The following is a 3,811-nucleotide window of genomic DNA, read 5'->3' as shown; positions in this document are numbered from 1 at the left end:
AAGCATGAGCAAATTAGGAGAATGGAGTATTTTAACAATTCCTTCATTCAATTGTTACACCAGCATCGATTGGTGATCAATACCACCGATTGCTGGGTATGTGGACTTTTACCCCATAATACGGATAGAGGGATGCCATATTTAGTTCTACCTTTATCCCTAAAAGGATCTGCTTGGGCTTACACCTCTATGTTTGCCAATGCCTTTGAGAACCAACATCGACATCCTGTTGGTCCGTATAGGGATGGAATTGACGTTAGTCATGACGCACTAATAAAAGGAATAGTGGCTATGTCAAAACATTATAAGAAATTTAATGAATTCCCCACTAACGAACAACAAGCATATATTGATTGGAATGTGACACATTATATCACTAGTCTTACAGACAGAGCCAAGAGGAAAAGATCCCCACCTATATATACTGTACCCCACCAAGGTCACTTATGTCTCCAAGGAAATGGTCAAAGTCCTAAGGCCCAATTGGGAAAAAGCACTTGTAACATCACATATACCTATGCATCCCAAACGCCTCCACCACTGGTAGCGTCTCAAGGGACATATTTTGTTTGCCATGACAGAGCCTATGCATGGCTACCAACGATTTCTCAGGAATTTGTTATATAGCTTTTCTCCTCCCTCCAACATATACAGCTCCTTCGGGGCATCACAAGAAAAGGTACGGTTGAGGGGTTATTGCTTTGGAAGACACAGCAGGACAAGAAGGAGGTGATTTCCTTAAGGGATTTCTCCCATTTTGGGGCCCTATGGCCAATAGTAGAAATATCAGGCATCTCATTCGAGTAGTTGAAGCAACAATAAATGAAACTGTCGAAGCACTGAGTAATATAACTGCCGAGCTTCAGGCGGATCCCCTTATGACATTACAAAACCGAATTGCGTTAGACATCATTCTTGCAGATCGTGGTAGAGTCTGTAAATTGATCGGATCCAGTTGTTGCATTTACATACCTGACAACGCCCCTACAGTATACCAGGCCATCTCTAAATTACACCACATTGCTGAGTCCATCCACCAGGACGAAGGAGATTGGTCTCTGATGGGATGGTTTTGGGGACTACTGTCCACATGGGGATGGAAGGTTTTGACTTTTGTTGGAGTAGTTTTGGCCATCATCTTTTCGTGTTGCCTTTGTTTGCAATATGGCCCCGCAATCTGTGTTCTTTGTGCTACTATGCGTATCCCAAGACCCATGTCACAGAAACAAGAGAATATGAAGATGATGTTGCAGCAACAGCTTGACGACCTCATGACCATCGACATTGATTCAGATTAGCGTGAGTCTTTGTGAATTGCGTGCGTAATGGCAGACGGAGGGTCTGAGGTTCTTTAATTTCGACTCCATCTTACATTTGCCGCCATTTTGTGTTGCCTTTCCACAGGCTGCTCGATGAACAAAGTATCTCTGCCCTTTTGGACTGCAATGTGTCGAAAACCCCCTCCGTCCTTGTTTTGAAACCAATCTCAGACACTAGCCGTCCTAACTAATCTTTGTCTGGACTACCTAATCCCCGTATCAACTATCTGTTAGCCTTTAGTATTCTTCTCTTGCCTATCTTATCTTTTTGGCCTTCGCTATTCTCTCCCTGTGTTTTCCCATTTCACAACCTTTCTTTTGAAGCATACAGACATGTCCTGCCATTGCAACACTGAACCATGGGTACCAGTATTGATTAACTCTGTGGGCTGGATAACTCACAACATGTAAGCAGAGAGCATTCTGGTAGCACAACATCTTGTTTTCGAACTCTCCTGATTGGCTAAAACTTTGTGCATTGGGTGTATGTATGTACAGGTGCATTTTTGCTATAAAAGACTGTGAGCCACGGAGTAAAGTGGCAGTCTCCTGAGAACCTACTTGGTGTACTTCTGGGACAACTGTGCTTACCTGCAGCTAATAAAACTTGGTTTTCTACGCCCAACAGAGTATTCCGTGTCTCTGTAGAACAAGGCAGGTGAACTCTGAGATTTCAGGCGTGCCCGGCGCTGCCAGGCCCTAATGCCCGGTTCTTCAGAAGAAGTATTTAAGGCTCCCCCCTCCCTTCTGGCAGCCTCTTTGACCTCTTCTCCTTCGATGTTTGGACGTGCCCAGGAGTGCTGCTTAACTCGGTGAGTTCTTTATCCTTACCCCCCTCGTGCCCGCTCCCCCCCTTCTGGGGGTCGCAGCTTGGCCGGGCGGCCTGCGTAGCAGCGGGCTGATGAGTCTGGGGCATGCCTGCGGGCATGCATGCAGGGGTTTTAGGGGTATTTCGGGCAGTCCCGCTCCTGGGGACTCACTGGGCACGGACTCGTCACTTGTACTTAGTGTGGCAGTGGGTGGGGGGTCGCTTTACCCGGGGCCAGTTATTAGTGGATGGGCCTGGGTGGGCAAATTCGCTGGTGGGGAGGTGCAGCTTGTGCTTCCACGGTGCTGACCGGCACCTTGGCCGCTGTCTAGTCGAGTGTCCTTCTGGCATGCTAGCCGGCGGATCACTTTGGGTCGCTCTCTCTTCCCTGGCTGGCATTCCTTCCCGCGGCGTGCTCGGCGGTATTCAGCCTACCTCGGTGTCAGGGAGGGGGTGGCACCATCTCTCCTACCCCCAACATGCTTCTCCAGCCTCGGTGCCTGGCCTGGTTGTTTCAGGACCTTTGCTAGCTCAGTGTAAAGCGGAGGACTGTGACGTTTCTGATATCCTTAGGGCCGGTCCTATCCTGCTCAAAGTACCTTTTCTTTTTATCGCGCTTTCAGGATTGTGGGGGGTAGGCTGCTAGCTCTGGCGTGGTCTGGGGGAAATGGCGCCCACGCCTGGTGGCCATCTTCCCCCACCGGGTCCGGTAGTGCCGGATGTTGACGCCTTTTCCGAGTGCTGTGCACGGATTCCTTGTGGCGGCGTCTCTCCCTGGAGAGATCAGCTGGCTTCGGTATGCTGCTAGTTCTGGGTGGTCTGGGGGGAATTGGCGCCCACGCCCAGTGGCCATCTTCCCCTCCGGTGGAGCCGGATGGAATGCATGTTTTGTCATGGCCGCCGGGCTCTCCGATGGTTATAATTAATTTTGGAGCCATTTCCCTGCGCGGTTGTGCTGTTTACAGGTGGCGGTGACTCGCCCTGGAGACAGCTCTGCGTGACGGAAGGGACTGTTTTTCGCGGCTTTTGTGGTTCCTGTGCGCACACGTAAGGGGGGGAAATGGTGCCCACACCAGCGGCCATCTACCCCCCCACGGGTCCAGTCGAGCTGGGTGGTATGCACGTTTTGACATGGCCGCCGGGCACTCCGATGTTTCATTATCTTTTGGCGCCATTTCCCGCCGCAGTTCCTTGTTTAGGTGTGGCCGCGTCTCTCCCTGGAGACAGCTCAGCGGCCAGATTTGACTGTTTTTCCTGGCTTTTGTACTTCCTGTGTGCGCTCGTAAAGGGGGAAATGGTGCACATGTCAGCGCCCATCTTCCCCCCCATGGGCCTGCTTGTAGCTGTTGGGGCCTTGCCTCCTGTGTCTCTCCCCGGGTTGGGCGCTCTGGACATTTCCGACTAGAACTGGAGGCCCCTGCTCACGGGTGCCCAACACGGGGGGAGTTTTTTCTCCTTGGCTTTCGTGCTCTGCTGGGAGGGGGAGGACCACCGCTTGTGTGCTCCTCGTGGCCCGCCGGGCCTATCGGCATCGGCCTGCTCGGAGGGGCTGTAGGTACGGCCGGTTTACAATTATAAAAGGATGTTTTCAATAATTTGTGTTTCCTTTGGCTTGGTGTGGGAAATTCATATGCTCGATTTTTCCTTTTGAAGCGTCCGAGAGCATTCCTATGCATTTCCTTCT

Source organism: Lissotriton vulgaris, chromosome 1_1 (genome assembly GCF_964263255.1).
Source record: "Lissotriton vulgaris chromosome 1_1, aLisVul1.2, whole genome shotgun sequence".
In the NCBI taxonomy this organism is placed as follows: Eukaryota; Metazoa; Chordata; class Amphibia; order Caudata; family Salamandridae; genus Lissotriton; species Lissotriton vulgaris.
Note: the sequence above shows the minus strand (reverse complement) of the source record.